General features: G+C 47.4%; 1 protein-coding gene across 3 annotated transcripts in view; it reads right to left on the reverse strand.

Moving 5' to 3' along the window:
• Positions 1 to 23364, reverse strand: part of LRRC4B (leucine rich repeat containing 4B) — a 369551-nt gene that overhangs the window by 9778 nt on the left and 336409 nt on the right. For all 3 annotated transcript variants that reach the window (XM_088453020.1, XM_088453019.1, XM_088453021.1), the window contains one exon: positions 10421 to 10484. The gene's annotated coding sequence lies outside the window, so the exon portion shown is untranslated. The remainder of the gene's footprint in view (positions 1 to 10420; positions 10485 to 23364) is intronic.

A 23364-nucleotide genomic window follows, 5' to 3' on the forward strand; every position in this document is an offset into this window, starting at 1 on the left:
GGAGTGAGGGAGCAGGATGATGGAGGAGAGGATGGGGCTAGGGTGGGAGGGAAGGAGCAGGGTGATGGAGGAGAGGATGGGGCTAGGGTGAGAGGGAAGGAGCAGGTTGATGGAGTAGAGGCGGAGCTGGAGTGTGATGGAAGGAGCAGGGTGATGGAGGAGAGGATGGGGCTAGGGTGGGAGGGAAGGTACAGGGTCATGGAGTAGAGCAGGGTCATGGAGTAGAGGGGGAGCTGGAGTGTGATGGAAGGAGCAGGGTGATGGAGGAGAGGATGTAACTAGGGTGCGATAGAAGGAGCAGGGTGAATTGAGATTATGGGTGGAGGGCCATGAATGGGGGGGGGGGTGACACTATGCAGTATCAGCGGCTGTTACCACACAGCAGATGTCGGGCAATAGGACTCAGTGGCTCTCCACAGAGGCGCAACCTCCGATATGCATCTTTTGCCGCATCCTCCTCTCTGGCAAATACGGATGTGCCCAAGTAGTACTGTAAATGTGGAAGCCCCATGAGAATCCACTATGTGCCACCACTGAATGAGGACGGTGCTCACAAGTGGGGGGAGACAAGAGTAGTGAGGTTGAGCACCCTTGTCTTAAGAGCCCCCAAGCCCCCCTCCCCCCCAGAAAGCTCCGGTCCTGCCCATGCTGCGTGTCTTTTTGCTATTGTGTCACCAATCCAGGTTGGTTCAGTCTAGTACTGGTTATTCCCCCTTATTTTTCAATAACAGCCTAGGCTAAGAGGCCTGGGGCTGGTTATCATTTTGGGTTGGATTCCCATATAATTATTTTTTTTTTAAATCTCCTTTACACTTTTTACACATCACAGCCTGCACAGATCCTCATGATCTCTGCAGTGCTTGAATCTGCCGCTGATTGATGGCATATTCTCATTGAAGTTGCGTGGGGATAGGGGCTTAAAAACCAAAGGGCATGGACAACATATGCCTGTCAGTTTTGGATGGAAGCCAAAAGTGACACTTAGAAAATGTACCTGCAGAAGAAAGTCTTGTTGTGCAAGGGAGAGCAAAAAAGTCCTGTTAGGAATAGGAGCAGGACAATGACAGATGCAGATCTTGTGCAGGTCGGAGGGGTTGAGCTGGGAGATATCTAGATATTACAAGTCTAATGCACTGGTGGTCTTTGCCAGGGAACCCCACAAGGGGCTTTGGACTTCGCTGTGGTACGCAGGTGGTGGCCCTTTGAGTGGGTACCTAGTATGACAGGCTGGCCTCCACCGTGGGTGTAGCACAGTAGTCAGACTTGTCATGGGTCAGAACCAGAAACAGGATGTCAGGTGAAATGCCAGAGAAACCATAGAAGCACAGGGACAGAATACAGGATGCAAGGTAAGTGACTTACAGTCAATGACACTCTACTTTTATTAGTACCTCTATCATTGCATCATCGATGGCAGCACTTGATGCTGAGAAAACATCATTGGTGCTGGCCCGATGGCAGAGGTCTACGCTTGCACAGCATTCGACCATCAATGGTTAAATCATCAGTGCAAAATATCTAATCGATTATAGATGGTGGCGGGGGAAGGGGGGGGTCACTGATATTCATTAGCAGAGAGATTTAGGGCCTGATTTAGAGATGGACACAATTGCCATCAATGCCGGCCATCCTGTTTGCAACGGCTGTGTGAAAATATGCAAATGTCCCAGTCACTGGGATTGGTATTGAGACACCCACTAGCGGTCTATCTAGTCCGCTGGCTATGTGTGGGGACGCAACCATCAGTCGATCATCGGACTTCTAAGGAACACTTTGGCCGCCCAGAATGGCCTACAGAACTAAGATGCCGGAGTCTCAACAACTGCATACAGAATCGCAGTCTCAGACTGTGACATGCCCCCCGAAATGGTCGTGACACACCTGCGGTTCAGCTGCCAACCCCCACCCCCATTACCGCCCACAAACAATCCCTGACGGTCTGCTACTTTGCGAATAAATCCTCTCCGTGACCGCCTTCGCAAGACCTTCTCGGCACAAATGCAAAGCGACTGCGACACATGCACAGATGGAAAAACATCGTCATTGCGTTCGTCAGACTTATACAGCGAGTGTTTGCACAAAGTGCATGCGCAGAAGCTCATCTTTGAGTCTGTACATCCTATTCTGGGTCGGACACAAGTTTGTCTTCCCGTGAAATAGGGCTCTTCGGGGCGTGAACTGGTGCTACGTGATGTGACATAACCGCCCCGACTTGAGGGAGCGTCATCGGAGTGTGATAGGCATGTAACATATGCTCTGTCTGGTTCCGAGTCATGTGCAGGTTCAAGGGAAGCCAGTGTCTGACACCATGGGGCTGGTGCAAGTGCTGATACTAACAGGTTTTCACCCAGGGGCACGATCCCCTGCATTAGTGGAAGGGACACTTGCATTAGCATTAGGTAGTAATTCAGGCTAATGCGGCTGCCCACAGTTACAGCCAGGGGCGTTTCTAGAGAGGAGGGGGCCCGTGTGCAGCCTCCGTTGCAGGCCCCCTCCTCACAGTCCGGCGGCTGGCAGCACACTGAGCGCAGTGCTGCCAGCGCCGCACTGATAGGCTCTGGGCACTAGAGTGTGCGTGTTGTCTATAGCACATGCACAGGTCACCGGGAAAATGGCCGCGGTGGCCATTTTCCAGACGTTTCTACAGCGCTGACGCCGGCGCCGTTGTGAGACTCCAGAAAGGTAAGTACGATATAGGTGCAAAGTGTGCGGTTCGGGCCCCCCCTAGACCCAGGGGCCCGTGTGCACCACACATCCTGCACCCATTATAAATACGCCCCCTCGCCACAGCCACTTTGTAATGTGACCCAGAATCAGAGCCCTTCATCTGGACCAGTCTTCAAATACATGGTACCTAAGGTGAGCCAGTACACTGTGCTTGCTTCCCAGGCTAAAGTTTCTCAGCCAGACCCTGCCCTCATGGAAAAACTCTCTTGGACCTCCTGCAGGGTGTAGAAGGGGGATCCCTCTGTATTGAGGTGAGTTACAGTATGGATCGTGGTGCTGTCTGACCCTGAGTAGTATGATAATATAGGTAACAGTTAGGTGAGTGCTCAGGCAGTCTATTGGTGTACAGTACAGTGGCAAACACAGGATTTCCAGAGGGGGGTTTCCAAATGCTTAATTTTAGAGCGAGTGTGGCCAGTCAATGAAGAGGGCAGAATTAGTACTTAACCAGATTTACTAAGTGTCATACAAAGTGTATTGTGTGTATTAATTCCAGCATATACAGGACCAGTGATCACAGTAAGTCATTAGATGCGTCAGTAGGGCCATCCTGTCCAAGCTGAATGTATTTATTTTAGATGTGGGCACCATTCTAGACTATAGGAGCAAGTCCGGGAGCCTGGAGGAGCAGAAGAACCTAGCACTGCCCTAGACATTTATTTACATATTGGGCTCTATAGCAGTGCATCTCTAACAGTGCATGTTTTCAAGATCTTCTAGTTGGTGCAGAGGTTATTTAGTACTGGCTGATACATGTTAAAAATTCCACATGTGGTGCTAATTATTTCATTTGTGATACTGAGAAGAACATGCAGCACTAATAACATTCTATTATATTACTATTTCTATTGTGGTCATGGTGTGGGCTGGGGAGGGGGGTTTCCAGGCAGACGGAACCCCCCCCCCCGCGTTTGCCTATGCAGTATGTGGTGTATAGCAGGGCCATTTTTGGATGGCCGTTTTCAGCAGATTCCATGCGGACTAGCCGTCCACATGGACTCTGCTGAAAATGGCCATCCAAAAATGGCCGCCGCCAAGGAAGAGGCAGATGCTAGAGGTCATACTGGACCTCTAGTCTCTGTTAGCAGAGCGCAATGCACACAGCGTTCCCGGAAGTGCTGGGAACGCTGGCGCTGCCGGGAGAAGATGCTGAAAGCTGCATCTTCTCCCGTGAAATCCCCTGGCAATGAGCATAAACCCCCCTGGCAACGAGCATAAACCCCCCTGGAAACGAGCATAAACCCCACTGGAAACGAGCATATAACCCCTGGCAACGAGCATGGCACCCCTGGTAACGAGCATAAATCCCCTGGAAACTAGCATAAAACCCCATGGCAACGAGCATAAAACCTCATGGCAACGAGCATGTAACCCCATGGCAACGAGCATGTAACCCCCTGGCAACGAGTATGTAACCCCCTGGCAACGAGTATGTAACCCCCTGGCAACGAGCATAAATCCACTGACAACGAGCATGAAACCCCATGGCAACGAGCATGTAACCCCATGGCAACGAGCATGTAACCCCATGGCAACGAGCAGGTAATTTTATAGTAATTAGAAGCCTTACTGTGGGATATAAAATGGTGTCGGGCAAATATGTAAGTGGCACTTTGGTAATAGGCATTACAGTGTGTGGCATAATGTGTAATGGGCATTATGGTGTGTGGAATAATGTACGTCACTATACCAGGGACGTTTGAGTAGTGCACTGCCTTATGGAGGAGCAAGGACAAAATCCAGGTGCAGGAAGGGAGGGGGCGCAAAATTGCTGCCTTGCACCGGGTGACGGGTATCCTAGTTTCGGCCCTGTGTATAGATTCAGTTGAAGGTGCAGAATAGATTTGATAATAAAGTTTACTGATAATGGCAAAATTAACAAAACACAGTAATGAAACATACACAATATGAAAAATAAATATACATATAATGCAATGAGAAAAGTGTCCACCTCGGTTGCGCGACAGAATTTGATACCGTTTACAAGTCTTAACTGTACTTATAGTCTTAAGGTGCGTATCCACTACTAGACGGAGAAACGAGTGCACGATTACGACATTGTGACCGTGCTGTCGTTTCTATATCTGTGATGTGCCTACACTGAGCGTTCAGTCGTTCAGTGTAGGCACATCCATCATCCCCGTACATGCTGAACCTGACGGGATCGTCAGGATGACCAGCATGTATGGGCGATGGTAGATTTCGGAAACGACCAGCGGCCACGCGCATTGCTGGTCGTTTCCGACATAAAATTGCCTGATGCATGCACGATTTGCACGCGGTTGAACGATAACGACGTCAGTATGGTTCAATCGCCTGCAAATATCGCTAAATGGATACGCACCTTTATAAAATCAAAATGTGTCACTTGTGATTGTGACAATTAGAAGTCAATGGGGTAAAAGTACAAAGACTTGGGGCTAAATGTAATAGACTGCAAGCCGGCGTCGCTGAGGGAATACATGCGAGAATGCCCGTATATTTTGAAAGCATGTTAAAGGCTAAACCAGCTTACTTGCACGAATTCCCACAGCGGTTCCGGCTCGCAATCTATTACATTTAGCCCTTGGAGAGAGATAAAGTGGACGGAGCTGAAGTACCAACCAATCAGCTCCTAATTGTCCTTTTTCAAACACAGCCTGTAACATGACAGTTAGGTGCTGATTGGTTGGTACTTTATCTCTATGCATCCCCTCTGTACATCTCCCTCAATATTCTTATAGTAGTGGAATGCAGTGGTAGGGGCCCAAGCTTAAGGGGTGTGTCTATCCATCAGAGGGGGTGTGGCCAGCCACCACAGGGGGACTTGGCCAACCATTCCATATGAAACACATAAAGAGCAGGTACCCTTTATAAAGGAGGGGGCAGGCGAGTCTAGTCGCTCCGGGGCTCGCTACAAGATGGGGCGGCTGTCGATGTTGATTGACAGCTCGCCCCGTTTTGTAGGCGGGGAGGGGGGGTGGTTAGGCAAACGCAGGTGTTCCCTTATGAACGCCTGGCGTTTGTGGGTGTCAGTAATGTCAGTAGTGGACTTCCTGCTCTTTTAGAGCAGGGAGTCCACTCAGGCTTGCGAGAGCTGAGACCCTACCACAGGGTCTCCTCGCAAGCGCGATGGTCGCGATAATCGCGACCATCTCCTGCCCGGCACCCACAGCTTAGCGAGCGGGCAGGAGAAAACTGTTTTAAAAAAAATCCCCGCCCTGATTCAGAGCGAGCGCTGAATCAGGCCCCAAGTATCTATGTTCATTAATGATCCGGCTCCACGAAGTTACAGACCCCAAAAGGAGGGGATAGAGCCCTCAGGCCGTGGGACCTAGCGGGGATTTCCCCTGTACACCTGTGGGCCAGTCCAACCCTGCATGAAGGTATTCTCTTTGATTGCGGATCCTTGTTCTTGCCAGCGGTCATCACTTGCTTCTCCTTTGCGTCCTAATCACGGCAGTCCTGACAGTTTTGTAAGCAGGCTTGAGAACTGTGGATGTGCTGGTCTCACACAACTCATCTTTTAAGCTCAAGTTTGAAACGTACTTCCAGTTCCGCCCACATTCTCGTTCAGGCTGCCCGAGGAGTTGTGACTCAAGAACTCGGCTCTGACGCATCCACACCAAAAACCGATAACCTGCACTACTTAGCTGCGACACAGCGTAGGAAGTGTGGGACGCCGTACTCCCAAAAGACTTACTGTAAAAGCATCATATAGGTATTTAATTTACCTACCATAAGGATATATTGTCACAATCACACACATTTGAGAATTGTATCATGTTTAGCATCAGAATGAGACTATACAGTTAAGACCTGATAACTGGTATTAAATTCTGTCTGTCAACCAAGGTTGACACATTACTGTGTTTTGTCGGTTTTACCATTGTCAGTATGCAGCGCACCGTCAATTGAATCTACACACCAAATACACCAATAGACTGCATGAACGCTCACTCAGCTATTACCTGGGATGGGAGGTTGGTTTTGTGAATCTTTGCTATAAAGTTTTGGTAGTAAAAACCATGCACGTGCAATTGAAGCTGGCACAGATTCTCAATTATGGTGCCAGTGGTGAGTTCTCTCTTTTGCCAATGGGAAGAGAAGCTTCCATGCACTGTGCAGCGACAGCTGGGGGACACCAATTGTCACATAGATACTGTAATCCCCATAACTTCTACATGGATCTGGTAAACTCTAATAATGACAGTAGGAGTAGAAGTGCTACTATGGTGCATACTGTGAACTGGAAGTGCTACTATGGGAACAATTTGAACTGGGAGTGCTACTATGGAGCATAACGTGAAGTGGGAGCACTACCAGGGGGCATAACATGAACTGGGAGCTCTTCTATGGGCATAATATGAACTGGGAGCACTACCATGGGGCATAACATGAACTGGGAGCTCTTCTATGGGCATAATATGAAGTGGGAGCACTACCATGGGGCATAACATGAACTGGGAGCTCTTCTATGGGCATAATATGAACTGGGAGCACTACTATGGGGCATAACATGAGCTGGGAGCTCTTCTATGGGGCATAATGTGAACTGGGAGCACTACTATGGGCATAATTTTAACTGGGAGCACTACTATGGGTATAACATGAACTGGGAGCTCTACTATGGGCATAATGTGAACTGGGAGCGCTACTATGGGGCATAATGTGAACTAGCAGCACTACTATGAGGTATAACTTGAACTGGGAGCTCATCTATGGACATAACGTGAACTGGGAGCTCTACAATGGGCATAACGTGAACTGGGAGCTCTACTATGGGCATAACATGAACTGGGAGCACTACTATGGGCATAACGTAAACTGGGAGCTCTACAATGGTCATAACGTGAACTGGGAGCTCTACTATGGGCATAACATGAACTGGGAGCACTACTATGGGTATAACGTGAACTGGGAGCTTTGCTATGGGCATAACATGAACTGGGAGCACTACAATGGGCATAACGTGAGCTGGGAGCTCTACAATGGGCATAACGTGAACTGGGAGCTCTACTATGGGCATAACATGAACTGGGAGCTCTACTATGGGCATAATGTGAACTAGCAGCACTACTATGGGCATTATGTGAACTGGGAGCTCTACTATGGGCATAACATGTACTGGGAGCACTACAATGGGCATAACGTGAGCTGGGAGCTCTACAATGGGCATTACGTGAACTGGGAGCTCTACAATGGGCATAATGTGAACTGGGAGCTCTACTATGGGCATAATGTGAACTGGGAGCTCTACAATGGGCATAACGTGAACTGGGAGCTCTACAATTGGTATAACGTGAACTGGGAGCTCTACAGTGGGCATAACGTGAACTGGGAGCTCTACAATGGGCATAACGTGAACTGGGAGCTCTACTATGGGGAATAACATAAACTGGGAGTGCTACTATGGGCATAACGTGAACTGGGAGCTCTACTATGGGGAATAACATGAACTGGGAGTGATATTATGGGGTATTCCCCATATAACATGAATATGGGGAATAACATAAACTGGGAGCGATACTACTGGGTATCATATGACCAACTGCTCCAGTGAGAGACATCTCTCTCTAAATATTGGATTGGGGGCCCCTCCAAATGTTGCTGTGGTTCCCCAAGAGTTCTAGTTACTGCCCTGGTGTATATGCTTCTGACACATAATTGTGTTTTGACCCTTACAGCTCATAATACTGAAATCATTGGATTCATGGCTATACAGTATTATTCCCACTGAAGTGACCATTTCCCTTGAACTACATCAGGAAGAAAGATTCCCATTAACAATGCTAAACCAACAAATCGTTCTATTTTAGGCAATATACTTGCTTTTTATTTTGTATGTCATCACATTTATATGGAAAATGCAACTTTCACATTGATTACCACTGCCCACTATTCACTTAAATAAAGGCTATTCAAAGCAAACTTTGCCTACCAAGGGAGCGGTTTAAGAGAGGAGGGGGCATGTGGGCAGACTACTTCGTTTGGGCCAGCTCCACTCTGTGCAGTAGACTCTGCTATTGTGGCAGAGTCTACTACACTTGCGCAGGACTCCAGTAACATGGCGCCCATGCCATGGTCTCGGGGACACCTCTACAGCACATGCGCAAATATACGGGAAAATGGCCGTTTGTGATATTTGCTGCTACTGCAGAGCCGACGAAGGACTCCGGAGAGTCAGTTATTAAACATCTGTGCAGAGTGTGTGTGCACATGGGCCCCTGAGTCCAGGGGGCCCACACTGCACCCACAATAGATACGCCAATGGGGCCTACCATGAAAGGTAGATATGTGTGCAGTAGCATATTGCGGGATGTTTTGTGGCTCATCGTCGCAATTTAATTGGCTCCTTAGTTACTTTATTTATCAAACACTAGAAGTTTCTCCTACATGGCAGCTCATTAACCCCCTATAGTTATTAGAACCGTACAGCCATTTGGAAAACCATCTGAGAGTGCAGGCTTAAGGTACGACATCGTAATCGTGCAATCGCTCAGTAATCGTGCGTACTCCCGCTGGTCGTTTCCGACATTGTCCATCGCCTGAACATGCAGCACAATCTGCCAATAACGACAGATTGGCATGTTCAGGAATGATGGACTGTGCCTGCACTGAGCGACTGATCGTTCAGTGCAGACACTACAGGGGATCAGGAACGACGGTACGATGACGATGTCGTAATCGTACTGTCTTTCCTGATCGCCCAGTGTGTATGCACCTTTAGAGCACAGATAAAAAACATGGGTTGCCCTTCTGTACCTTGCTCTACTGCAATTATCCCTCATTACTGGAAATGTATTGTTTATTCAGCATTGACAAATTCCGAATGTGTTTTTTAAATTCCTGATAAACAATATATATTGGATCACCTCACACATTTTCTACTCAGCCGGGTACTACTCAACATCAGGCTCCCACCAACAGATATGTCTGTCCCAATGCTGAATGACTCTAGTCCCCTTCTGGTACCCCTGGGTGCCAGGGCTAAATTACTTCTTGATTGCAGATATTATAGACAGTATTGTGATTATTGGATACATAAGAAACTTACAGAAGCCTAAGCCAATACAGCCATGACACCATGCAAACGCCAACCCATAAAATCACGACTCTTTCTGGATATACTGTAGGACCTGATTCAGAGTTGTACGATATACCGTCAATTTCGCAAATGGTGCCTTTTTTATTTTTACCTCTGCGTACGCGTCTGAGACGCACTGCGCACATGCACCAAGGTACATTTCTGTAGTCGCACGCTGCGAGTCTTTATTCACAGTGTGATTGACAGTCAGGGAGCATTAGGGGGAGGCAACGGGAAGTGACGGCTAAAACCGCAGGGGTGTCTAGACCATTGTGGGGGCGTGTCACATCCTGTGTCTGCCATCCCGTACACAGGAAACAGGGCTCCGGCGTCTCAGTTACGGCAGCCGTTCCCATCGACCCATGGACTCAATAAGGAAGTTGATGTTAGCCTGATCTGCGTCCGATGATGCGTATGTGTACGTACGTAGTTGCGGGCAGCTGCGACGGCTCAGGAGAGCGTCTTAGTACAAGTCCTGGCTGCTAATGCATTACCAAATCTTCGCAGACCCGAAGCTGCGACAATCGTAGCTGCGACAGCATTAGCGCCCGTCTCTAATTAAGGCCCGTAGTGCTGAAGGTGTGATCTTTAGCGGTTCATCTCAGGCTTACTCTAAATGATTCTTACCCTGGGGTATTCAGCAGTGTGCGAAGGGTCTGTCTCCATAAAGGTCGTCAGCCAGATGTTTCCCCTGAAAAGCAATAATGAGATTGGTGACAATTCTATCTTGGAAATGTAAGTCACAGAAATTGTGACACATACTGTAAGTATTCAAATAATATATTCCATATATCTAATATCACACATATATAATAAGAACTGTGCAAATAAGAAGTGCACCCGAACTGTAAAATGCCCCATGGCACTGGTGGTCTGCCCTCTCTGCAGTGACAAGATCCTGACTTTAAATACATTCTGAATATTCCATTGTAATTATATAGTAACAATATAAGCGATATAAAACATATCTAACAGTCTCATAGGCAAACGCGGGGAGGGGGGTCCTGTTGCCTGGAAACCCCCCTCTCCAGCCCACACCATGACCACAATAGAAATAGTAATATAATAGAATGTTACTAATTCTGCATGTTCTTCTCAGTATCACAAATGACGTAATTAGCACCACCTGTGGATCGTTTAACATGTATAAGCCAGTAATAAATACACCTGTGCACCAACTAGGAGATCTGGAAAACATACACTGTGAGGGGTGCACTGCTATAGGCCATCAGTAAATTATTAATACTGTATAATAATGCACTATCCAGTGTGTAAGGAGATCAATATGTACATATTTGTCCAGGGCAGTGCTAGGTTCCTCTGCTGCTCCCCCAGACTCCCGATCGTGCTCACATGCTCTGGAATGGTGCCCATACATCTTAAATAAAAACACTCAGCTCAGGCAGGATGGCCCTACTGCCGCATTTAATGGCTTATTGTGATTGCTGGCGCTGTATATGTCGGAATTATGACACACAATACACTTTATATGATGTATATTAAAGCTGGATAAGTGCTAGTTATACCCTTTTCATGAAACCCCCCTCTAGAAATCTTGCGTTTGCCCCTGACTGCCCTTGCAGAGAAAACGAAGTGATGTAGCAGGATCCATACAAGATGTTTTCTCCTTACAAATGGTCCTGGGTACACTGGGAAATTGGGCAGCAACGTACATGAAGTTCAATGTGGATAAATGTACATGATGCATTTGGAGACTAATAATAAAGTTGAAATTTACACCCTGGGGTGCACTAATGGGTCAATGTATGATGGAGAAGGATCTCCTGTAGGTATAAATTGATATCACACACTTAGCTGCTTTCAGAAACAGAAAGATATTATCGTATATTAAGCAGGTCATGAATTCACTAAATCGACCTTGTCAAAGTTATTTCTTCATTAATAAGTTCCCTTGAATAAACTATTTTACTGCCTAATCTTTCACGTTTGGTGTTGCGGTCTCCCAGGTATAGTATATAGTATAGTAGTGTTAGACACGATTGATCCATAGACAATCCCTATAAAAGTAATCGACCTTGCAGGTCCCCTGTCAATATCTTACTGCAATTGTCTATGGTTGATGTTTTCACCTTGCTATACACCCCAAAGTAACCCCAACTGAATAATAAAATAAAAGCACTGAGGATTTTTTGGAAGTAAGAGGCCACCGTTTAATGAATTACTTTATATATGGTGACCAGAAAGCACTAGTACAAATCAACTCCCAAACTTAACAACACAAATAACTTACAACAAAGGGGAAGTCTGTGCACCCCCAGTGCTACTAAACAAGATGTACTGACTTCCTTTCTTTGGCTCAGTACTGGACTCCCATCTGGGTGGTATCCTGGAACCCCCGTGTGGGTTGTATCAGGCTAAAGCCACCTTGAAGTGAAGGAGAGTGTCCCAATCATCCTTTTGTATCTTCCTGTTGCCATTGACTCTCACCTGTTGCCATTGACTCCCACCTACCGTGAAGCATTGCAATTCCCATCAAATCACGTGTCTTTAAGTGATAGGGAGAATTGTTTGAATAGGCAGAAAGGTGCAGGGAGGGGAGGGGGGGGGGGGCACACAGGCCTCCCCAGAGTTAATGCACCTCTGTGGTAGTAGCTGGGTAGTACGTTGGAATAGCTAGGTCATAGGAGGTAGTAGCTGGGCAGTAGGTCAGGGTAGCTGTGCAATAGGGTGGAGTAGCTTGACAGTGGGTGGGATTGATTGGGTAGCTGAGCAGTGAGTGGAAATAAGTGGGTAGTATGATGGAGTCACTGGAAAGTGGGTGGCATCATTTACCTTTTGCCAACAGCGCCATCTTTCATATGATAAATTAGGAAAGATGGTGCCAGTGCAGGTGACAGTAAAAATTGTGGCACTATGACAGAGCCTTTTTTGTCTTCTGTAGATGTGCCATCTTCCAAAACTATCACTTGGAAGATGTTGCTGCCAGCAAAGAGTAGGTGAGAGTATTCACTAATATGCCTTAGGGATGGCCAACGGCGGGTTAAACATCAATGGTCACCATTGATGGTGCCATGTTGTAGGTGCTAACCATCAATTGCATGAAACCATTAACATTGAACCATCATTGGTTTGCCCCCCATCAAAGGCCACCCCTGCTGGGTGGCTCAGCGGGCCACAGGCCAGTAAGTGCTGGGAAAGGGGTTTAGCAGGCCATCGGGGGCAGTCCCTGCTCCAGTGCCAACAAGAAAAAAAAAACATTTGCCGAGACTACCATCAGATCTCTGCCATCAATGGTTATTAATCGTCAATGGTCGATGGCTATCCCTAATACGCATTTGTAGAATAAGCTGGGCATTATGTTGCAGTAGCTAGGCAGTAGGTGGTATATGCTGGGCAGTACATCAGAGTAGCTACTGTACAATAGACTGTAGAAGGAAATATCTGGACAGTAGGTGGAAGTAACTGTACAATACTTTAGAGCAGCTTGGCAGTGGATAGGAATAGCTGGGTAGTAGATGGATTATCTATGGTGTAGATACTGGGAGTAGCTGGGCAGTAGATGGGAGGAACTGGGCAGTAGGTAGATATAGTTGGACAGTTCATAGGAGTAGCAGGGTTATACAGTGGGAGTAACTGGGAAGTATGTTAGAGTAGCTAGACAGTGGGCAGTAGTAGCTAGGTAGTAATTCAGAGTAGCTAGGTAGTACAATAGGTGGCAAAAGACGGGCAGTATGACAAGGTAGATGGCCCATATTTTGGTGTAGGAGTAGCTGGGATAAGGTTGGAAGTTCGAGTAGCTGAGCAGTAAGTTAGAGCAGCTGAGCAGTAAGTTAGAGCAGCTGAGCAGTAAGTTAGAGTAGCTGAGCAGTAAGTTAGAGCAGCTGAGCAGTAAGTTAGAGTAGCTGAGCAGTAAGTTAGAGCAGCTGAGCAGTAAGTTAGAGCAGCTGAGCAGTAAGTTAGAGCAGCTGAGCAGTAAGTTAGAGCAGCTGAGCAGTAAGTTAGAGCAGCTGAGCAGTAAGTTAGAGCAGCTGAGCAGTAAGATAGAGCAGCTGAGCAGTAAGTTAGAGCAGCTGAGCAGTAAGATAGAGCAGCTGAGCAGTAAGATAGAGCAGCTGAGCAGTAAGTTAGAGCAGCTGAGCAGTAAGTTAGAGCAGCTGAGCAGTAAGTTAGAGCAGCTGAGCAGTAAGTTAGAGCAGCTGAGCAGTAAGTTAGAGCAGCTGAGCAGTAAGTTAGAGTAGCTGAGCAGTAAGATAGAGCAGCTGAGCAGTAAGTTAGAGCAGCTGGGCAGTAAGTTAGAGCAGCTGAGCAGTAAGTTAGAGCAGCTGGGCAGTAAGTTAGAGCAGCTGAGCAGTAAGTTAGAGCAGCTGAGCAGTAAGTTAGAGCAGCTGAGCAGTAAGTTAGAGCAGCTGAGCAGTAAGTTAGAGTAGCTGAGCAGTAAGTTAGAGCAGCTGAGCAGTAAGTTAGAGCAGCTGAGCAGTAAGTTAGAGCAGCTGAGCAGTAAGTTAGAGCAGCTGAGCAGTAAGTTAGAGTAGCTGAGCAGTAAGATAGAGCAGCTGAGCAGTAAGTTAGAATAGCTGAGCAGTAAGTTAGAGCAGCTGAGCAGTAAGTTAGAGCAGCTGAGCAGTAAGTTAGAGCAGCTGAGCAGTAAGTTAGAGCAGCTGAGCAGTAAGTTAGAGCAGCTGAGCAGTAAGTTAGAGCAGCTGAGCAGTAAGTTAGAGCAGCTGAGCAGTAAGTTAGAGTAGCTGAGCAGTAAGTTAGAGCAGCTGAGCAGTAAGTTAGAGCAGCTGAGCAGTAAGTTAGAGCAGCTGAGCAGTAAGTTAGAGCAGCTGAGCAGTAAGTTAGAGTAGCTGAGCAGTAAGTTAGAGTAGCTGAGCAGTAAGATAGAGCAGCTGGGCAGTAAGCAATCATGCGAGCAGTTCTAGCTAAAAGACACCCCACTGACGTGGTCGATGACGCTGCTTTGTTAATTATGCACACCCTTGAAACGCCCGTTTTGACCTTTAGGCACGCCTGCGTTCTGATCTCCACTCCCCGTTTTCAAGCACCTTCCCCTGTTACCACCCACAAACGCCTCACTCTGTCACTCAAATTTGCAGGTATTCGCTATTTTGCGAGCACACGATTTTTGGCCGCACTGACTGGTTCGCGCATGCGTATTACAACCCGTACGCATGCGCAGATGTGCGAACATCGCTCGGAACGAGCGAGCGGCCGCTTACGAGCGGCTCTGAATCAGGTCCTATGTCCTAGCTGCAGTGGCTCTTAATGTACCCTCCCCCTGTGCAGTGCAGGGTATAACTGCATACCACCTCAGTCACTGGTCTCGGTCCCCCTCTTCACACTGCAGTACAGGGAGCCGGCACTCCCAGTCCCCCAGAGTGTGGCCACTCATGACCCTGCAGCCCAGGGCAATTGTACCGGGTGCAGCAGCTCTGTGCACACTCCACCGCTGCCTAGTCACAGCTGACAGAGGAGATTCGGGGCGCAATAAATTCTTTTGACATATGGTGTAATTCAGTTGATAATGGCGCATAGCACCGATTGGTCTATTTGAAAATGGCACCATGGCAAGAGGGTCAACCAATTCAGTCCACCATCTTTACTACGTGGGGGCAGAGCCGGCCCTAGCCAGTTTGCTGGCCTAGGCAAGACTTTGGGTGGTGCCCCCTAGCACCATCGCTAGTTCCACCTCTGACCCAGCACCCCTCTCTGAGCACAACACCAATCAACCAGAAGTACAGATCACAGCAGCAGCCAGCAACATCATCACCCCTCACCCATTGCAATCTTCATCCACAGAGAAATAGACATATTAGTGCCCTGTGACAGCAAGAGCATTGGCGCCCCCACCCCCGTTTGTCTCCCTGTAGGCAGGCCCAGGCTACTGGACTCTGCAAAGGTCCATGGGAGGAGCTGCTGAGGCTGGGCATGCCCTGCAGCCTTCCTCCAGTGGCAATTTTTGTTACTGCCCGCTGCCCCCACTGTCTCTGCTCCCCAGCCCAGCTCTTGCCGGCTGTATGAGCTGCCGCCCGATCAGAGCTGAGAGCTGCGATCGCGTTAGAACAACAAGAGCAGAGGTGCATTTGCCTGTCCTTGTCCCATCATTGCCCACTGTCAAGCTGAGTTACCCCTAGGCTTGGAATGCATGCCACTAGGCATTTCAAATGCCCTAGGCATTTGCCTAATTTGTCTATGCCTAGGGCCGGCTCTGCGTGGGGCAGCAGATGGAACCAGCATCGCGACTGGGATGTGGCCTAATTCGTCCAAACATCTTACTCTACATGGCTCACATCCCACCTTCAGTCTACTCCCTACATTTCACTACTTTTAGCACAGTGCCTACAGCTTGCCAGGCAAGAGTTCCGATTTTTATGTAACAGTCACAATTCAAATTAAAAATAGTTGTAGTCACACGAGAAATGTGCGCAGAGAGTTAGCCAGTAACACAAGTGTTTAACGCTTCTAGTCAAAGCTTTTTAAACGCTCTTTAATAATGAAAATTCCAAGAAATAATGGGGGTTAATGTTCTTATTTTAGTTTGAGTACAGTCATCTGGTGTGTGACCAACTCCTTGGAATATCTGTCTGCTATGACACAAGAGGGTGCTAAGATTTAAAAATAGTTTCCAGTGCAGATTAGATCTGTACACGGAATAGAGTTAAGGCAGGTCTCCATACTGCGGATCCAGACCGCGTAAACGTACGCATACATCTGTATGTCAATTTCTTACATCTAACACTTACCGGAGGCAAAAGGGGAGTTTCCAAAATGTTTAATGTGGAAGGGGCCTAGCCAGCCCGTTCATGGGGAGCAACTAGCACTTAAAAAGCTGTTATATAGGGCTCTATTCATTATGTTAATTATCGGGGTCCAAACCCGATAATTACAGTAACATACTAACTCCACGCGAGCGCCGGAGCACTGCATCATTGCTCTGGCGCAGAGACAGCTGATCCAAAAATCAGCAGTCTCCACGAAAGCACTTCACTGGTCCTTTCGGAGCAGTGAACTAGAGGACTTGCGTGACCTACAGGTCCGGCGGAAGGAGGCGGACAGGGGCAGAGGGATCCAAAAGGATTCCACTTCGCAAACCGGGACTCCTTATCACAGGGAAGGCGCAGAGTGATCGGCGAGTGTGGGAACAAACGCTATCTAAAGATGGTGAATGCTCCCACAGTCAAGCTCCGAAAATATTGTATTTTCCGGGAGAGGAAGGTAAGCAGGAGATATCTGTGATACTAGTGTATGGGGACAGCGGGCCATTCCGGGAGAGGAAGGTAAGCAGGAGATATCTGTGATACTAGTGTATGGGGACAGCGGCCATTCTGCCAGAGGAAGGTAAGTAGGAGATATCTGTGATACTAGTGTATGGGGACAGCGTGCCATTCCGTGAGAGGAAGGTAAGTAGGAGATATCTGTGATACTAGTGTATGGGGACAGCGGCCATTCTGCCAGAGGAAGGTAAGTAGGAGATATCTGTGATACCAGTGTATGGGGACAGCGGGCCATTCCGCCAGAGGAAGGTAAGCAGGAGATATCTATGATACTAGTGTATGGGGACAGCGGCCATTCTGCCAGAGGAAGGTAAGCAGGAGATATCTGTGATACCAGTGTATGGGGACAGCGGGCCATTCCGCCAGAGGAAGGTAAGCAGGAGATATCTGTGATACTAGTGTATGGGGACAGCGGGCCATTCCACAGGAGGAAGATAAGCAGGAGATATCTGTGATACTAGTGTATGGGGACAGCGGGCCATTCCGGGAGAGGAAGGTAAGTAGGAGATATTTGTGATACTAGTGTATGGGGACAGCGGCCATTCCGGGAGAGGAAGGTAAGCAGGAGATATCTGTGATAGTGTATGAGGACAGCGGGCCATTCCGGGAGAGGAAGGTAAGCAAGAGATATCTGTGATACTAGTGTATGGGGATAGCGGCCATTCTGCCAGAGAAAGGTAAGCAGGAGATATCTGTGATACTAGTGTATGGGGTCAGCAGGCCATTCTGGGAGAGGAAGGTAAGCAGGAGATATATGTGATACTAGTGTATGGGGACAGCGGGCCATTCTGGGAGAGGAAGGTAAGCAGGAAATATCTGTGATACTAGTGTATGGGGACAGCGGGCCATTCCGGGAGAGGAAGGTAAGCAGGAGATATCTGTGATACTAGTGTATGGGGACAGCAGGCCATTCTGGGAGAGGAAGGTAAGCAGGAGATATCTGTGATACTAGTGTATGGGGACAGCGGGCCATTCCGGGAGAGGAAGGTAAGCAGGAGATATCTGTGATACTAGTGTATGGGGACAGCGGGCCATTCTGGGAGAGGAAGGTAAGCAGGAGATATATGTGATACTAGTGTATGGGGACAGCGGGCCATTCTGGAAGAGGAAGGTAAGTAGGATATATCTGTGATACTAGTGTATGGGGACAGCGGGCCATTCCGGGAGAGGAAGGTAAGCAGGAGATATCTGTGATACTAGTGTATGGGGACAGCGGCCAATCCGTGAGAGAAAGGTAAGCAGGAGATATCTGTGATACTAGTGTATGGGGACAGCGGGTCATCTAGGGAGAGAAAGTTAAGCAGGAGATATCAGTGATACTAGTGTATGGGGACAGCGGGCCAATCCGGGAGAGAAAGGTAAGCAGGAGATATCTGTGATACTAGTGTATGGGGACAGCGGGTCATCTAGGGAGAGAAAGGTAAGCAGGAGATATCTGTAATACTAGTGTATGGGGACAGCGGGTCATCTAGGGAGAGGAAGGTAAGCAGGAGATATCTGTGATACTAGTGTATGGGAACAGCGGGCCATTCCGGAAGAAAAAGTAAGCAGGAGATACAGGACCTCATTCAGAGTCGGTCGCAAGCGCCGATGCGCTCGCAACCGACTCGATGGTTAGTCCAGCGCACACGCAGCGGCCGCACTGCGCGTGCGCAAGCCCCGGAGCGACAGAGAAACTCTGTCACTCCGGAGCTCGCTACAAAAGGGGCGGCTGTCGATGTTGATCGACAGCTCGCCCCTTTTTGTAGGAGGGCCGGGGGGGGATGTGGTTTCCAAAACGGAGGCGTTCCTTTAGGAACGCCTACCGTTTTGTGGGCGGCCGCACTGACATCATCAGTGATGTCAGTGGGGAGTTTCCTGCTCTTTCAGAGCAGGAAGCTCCCTGGGGCTTACGAGTGCCCAGACCCAACCTTAGGGTCTGGTCGAAAGCCCCGATGGTCGAAATGGTGTTTACCATCGCGACCATCAACCTGGTCAGTCGTTAAGCTGTGGGTGGTAACCCACAGCTTACCGATCGACAAGGAGGCGGTCGTTCAGGATGCAAGTGGCCGCCCTGATTCAGTGCGAACGCTTGCAACTAACGATAGCCTCTGAATGAGGTCCACAGTATCTATGATATCTCCTGCATTACCTTTTTGAGGAATGGCCCAAAAACTCGTTCATTTTCACCTTCTTTTTGATGATGAATAGACCCCTTATTGAGAAGTGCTACACTGCTCCGCAATGATTGGTTGAGGAGCTGCCACCATCTTTACTGTCCATAAGCAACATTTCCATTCTGCACAGTTTATATAGTATAAGGTCATGACACTATACAAGTTCATTATTTCATTAATATATCTATCTATATATATATATATATATATATATATATCTTTATTAAAAAACAACCTATATCATTAACAACGATCATCATAAAAAAAATGAATAGTTTGAAATATTCACATTAAGATACAGATATGTTCTTCCTCGTCTATCCTCCATCCGTTATGAGTCGTGTTACACTGTGTGCAGCATAAGAGTACACATTATGGGGTCTATTTACTAAGCAGTGTTAGGAGACAGAGTGAAAAGTGATAAGGTGCCAGCCAATCAGCTCCTAGCTGTCATCTCACAGGCTGTGTTTGAAAAATGACAGTTGGGAGCTGATTGGCTGGCACCTTATCACTTTTCACTCTGTCTCCTAACACTGCTTAGTAAATAGACCCCTATGTTAGATAAGGTGCAGTCTTACACAGGCTGAGCCAATCTGTCACTCTGGACTCGGAGCTCCGTCTCCCACAGTCAGCGGCGGCATCGCTTCTGCGTGGCACCAGTAACACTTTACTCTTGTCATTCAACTCCGCAGACCTCAGGTGAGAGTTTGGGCGAGAGACTGGGGTGTGGGGGAGTGAAGGAGGAGTAGTGGGTTAGGAGTAAGTTTACACCCCGGCTATGGGGCCAAGGGCACAGAGAAGGGAGGAGAGTATGCTTTACTTGGGCATGGGCTTGTTGGAGGCGCCTTGCGGGGCACAGGTCAGTTGCTCTAGTGCAGGGATGGGGCCATATAAGGAATCATTTGGTCTGGCCCTCAGAGTTTTTCCTGCTAGCCTCATCTAGTTAGCAGGCTGCCTAGAATGGCACCCAGCAGCCAGATTCTATGCAGCAGTGCCACCTGGAGTAACCTTAGGACGCTTCAGATGGTCACACTGCTGCCCTTACAGCTCCCTGGAGCATCCTCAGGATGCTCCAGGTATTGCTGTAATCACTGGTGATTGTGGCCCCGCCCCAGTGTGATATCACACGGAGGGGGCGTGGCCTGCACCGGGCCCGCAAATAATATTATATATATTAAAATGGCCCTCGGCAGAAAAAAGGTTCCCCACCCCTGTTCTAGTGGGACATTGTCCATACTTGCCGACTATCTGGCTGCTACTTCCGGGAGGAAGCAGCCAGAACGGCAGGGCAAGGGGGGTGGCCGGCAAAAGGGGGCGTGGCCGGTGGGCAGATGTCATTTGCGGACATGACAGAGGTGGGGCCACGTGACCGCATGATTTTGGCCCCACCCCCACTACACAATGTTGATAAAACAGGCATTGTGAAGCAGAGGGCGGGGACAAAATGACGCGATCCAGCGTGAATCGCGTCACCGCCTCCCCCGCTGTGGGGGTTTAACAGGTATTTGCGGGGGGAGGGGGGATCGGCGGCAGTCGGGAGGCTTTCCTGCCTTTCAGGGGGGTTCGGGAGCTGCACCCGTTTATCGGGTTCCCAATTGTAAAGTGCAACAGAATACGCTGGTGCTATATAATAACTGTTAATTATAATAAAAGGATAAAGGGGACTATTGCATTTATTAATAACTATCTCAACGTGATTTTCTGACATTATTAAATTGATTACAACAGAGTTGGAAGAAATAGTTTTGTTTTTAAAAAAAAAACAAAAAAAAACACAAAACCCTGTTTTTTTTGGTTTCAACGGTTTGTTTTTTTGTTTAAACCAGTTTTTTTGCATTAATGTTTAAATGAAAAAAAAATAAAATCTTGCTATGTATTAGAAACCTTGATAAATCATGTTTTAAATTAATGCTTTCTAACATTAACAAACCAAAGTTATTAGGATTTGAAAAGATTTATTTGACATCTTTCAATACAACCAATTTTAGACCTAACATAAGTAAAACATGTAAAAGCACTTTTCAGAGAAACACACAAACACAATAAAGGAGTTAAAGCATGAGAACTGGAAATGTCACGGCATTAAACATTTTGAATAAAAACACTAGATTAGAGACCTTTTCAGTTCCCAGGCTGTTTCGAAGCTTCGAATGAACTAAACTGAAAGAAGAAAAAAATTCTTTCCACACTAGCGTAAGATCCTGAGCAGTCAGACGTTGTTCAATAATGGGAAATACATCGGGCGAAACTTTTTTCAATTGTGCGTTTTTTTTTGCTCGTCCACCATTCAAAAGATGATACTCGTAACACCACAGAGACTAAGGGGTAAATTTACTAAGATGGGAGTTCTATTAAGAAGTGATGTTGCCCATAGCAACCAATCAGATTCCAGGTGTTATCTTCTAGAAAGTGCTAGATAAATGAGAAGTATAATCCGATTGGTTGCTATGGGCAACATCACTTCTTAATAGAGCTCACATCTTAGTAAATTTAACCCTAGAGCTCAGTACACATGGAGCGACTTAACGATCAGAGAACGATCAGACGATCGTTGTCTGATCATCCTGCATGTGCTGGATCGAACATCCAGCACATGCAGCTACCCCCCAACTACTATAATGACCCACCATCAACGATTGTTGATCGTTATCGTTCAATCGCTCAACTTAATCGTCTAGTGGATTGGCACCTTTAGCTTGATGCAAGGCAGATTTAGCACCTCTCTTATCTGGTTCATCCTCCCGAATATCTTTGTAGTGTGTGTGATTTACTGCATTGGTTCAGCTTACTCAGATAAAGACCAAAAGCAACAAGAATGTGGAATAATATCAGTCACAGCATAATAAAAAAAACAGAGTTTTTAAAAAAAAAAAACATTTGGTTTAAACCAGCCAACACTATTTACAATTAATTATTACACTTACTATCACACGGCATCACTATAGTGCGTTATCATAATACAATTCTTTTATACTCTATACAGACATAGGACACTACACCCCCCACATGACCTGACCACTGTACATGATCATAATACACATCTATTACACTGTATACAGACATAGGACACTACACCCCCAACATAACCTGACCACTGTACATGATCATAATACACATCTATTACACGCCCAACATGACCTGACCCCTGTACATGATCATACTACAAATCTATTATACTCTATACAGACATAGGACACTACACCCCCAAACATGACCTGACCACTGTACATGATCATAATACACATCTATTACACCCTATACAGACATAGGACACTACACCCCCAACATGACCTGACCACTGTACATGACCATAATACACATCTATTACACTCTATACAGACATAGAAAACTACAACCCCAACATGTCCTGACCACTGTACATGACCATAATACACATCTATTACACCCTATACAGACATAGGACACTACACCCCCAACATGACCTGACCACTGTACATGATCATAATACACATCTATTACACTGTATACAGACATAGGACACTATACCTCCAACATGACCTGACCACTGTACATGACCATAATACACATCTATTACACTTCCAACATGACTTGACCACTGTACATGACCATAATACACATCTATTACACTGTAAACAGACATAGGACACTACATCCCCAGCATGACCTGACCACTGTACATGATCATAATACACATCTATTACACTGTATACAGACATAGGACACTACATCCCCAGCATGACCTGACCACTGTAGATGATCATAATACACATCTATTACACTGTATACAGACATAGGACACTACACCTCCAACATGACCTGACCACTGTACATTATCATTAGTGTTCACTCTAGCTCCGGCGGCAGGCAGGGCGCCGGTGCTAGAGAGGGCACATTCGTGCGCACGCGTGACCGAGAAGGGGGCGTGGTCATCAAAAAGGGGGCGTGTCTATAAGACGCGTCCCCTTTTAGTCACTCTTGGGGGCGTGCCCTGCACTTACTGACACGCCGGGCAGCCCCCAAACCCTGCATACAGGGAGAATAGATGCCGGGCGCATGCGCCCGGCGTCTATTCTCCGGCGGTGACCGGGTCACCGCACATTTCTTCACCCGCGGGATACTGCGACACGCAGGTGAAGACGGCTCCCGCAGGCTGTTAGGGCAGGGCGCTTTTTGCCATCCTTCTGGAGGGCAGGGCGCT

Source organism: Taudactylus pleione, unplaced genomic scaffold (genome assembly GCF_031769625.1).
Source record: "Taudactylus pleione unplaced genomic scaffold, aTauple2 ptg000563l, whole genome shotgun sequence".
NCBI lineage: Eukaryota > Metazoa > Chordata > Amphibia > Anura > Myobatrachidae > Taudactylus > Taudactylus pleione.